Below are 278 nucleotides of genomic sequence, written 5' to 3' on the forward strand. Positions count from 1 at the left end.
CTACACATCTGTACACATCACTACACATCTGTACACATCACTACACAGCTGCACACATCACTACACATCTGCACACATCACTACACATCTGCACACATCACTACACATCTGCACACATCACTACACAGCTGCACACATCACTACACATCTGCACACATCACTACACAGCTGCACACAACACTACACAGCTGCACACAACACTACACAGCTGCACACATCACTACACAGCTGTACACATCTGTACACATCACTACACATCTGCACACATCACTACACAT

At 45.7% G+C, this 278-nt stretch overlaps 1 protein-coding gene across 1 annotated transcript in view; it reads right to left on the reverse strand.

The window, feature by feature from the left end:
* si:dkey-19e4.5 (UBA_like_SF and PTH2 domain-containing protein) overlaps positions 1-278 on the reverse strand; it is a gene marked incomplete in the record, with an annotated part of 7802 nt that overhangs the window by 6475 nt on the left and 1049 nt on the right.

This window comes from Nematolebias whitei, chromosome 7, assembly GCF_014905685.2.
Source record: "Nematolebias whitei isolate Nwh7 chromosome 7, NemWhi1, whole genome shotgun sequence".
Taxonomy (NCBI): domain Eukaryota; kingdom Metazoa; phylum Chordata; class Actinopteri; order Cyprinodontiformes; family Rivulidae; genus Nematolebias; species Nematolebias whitei.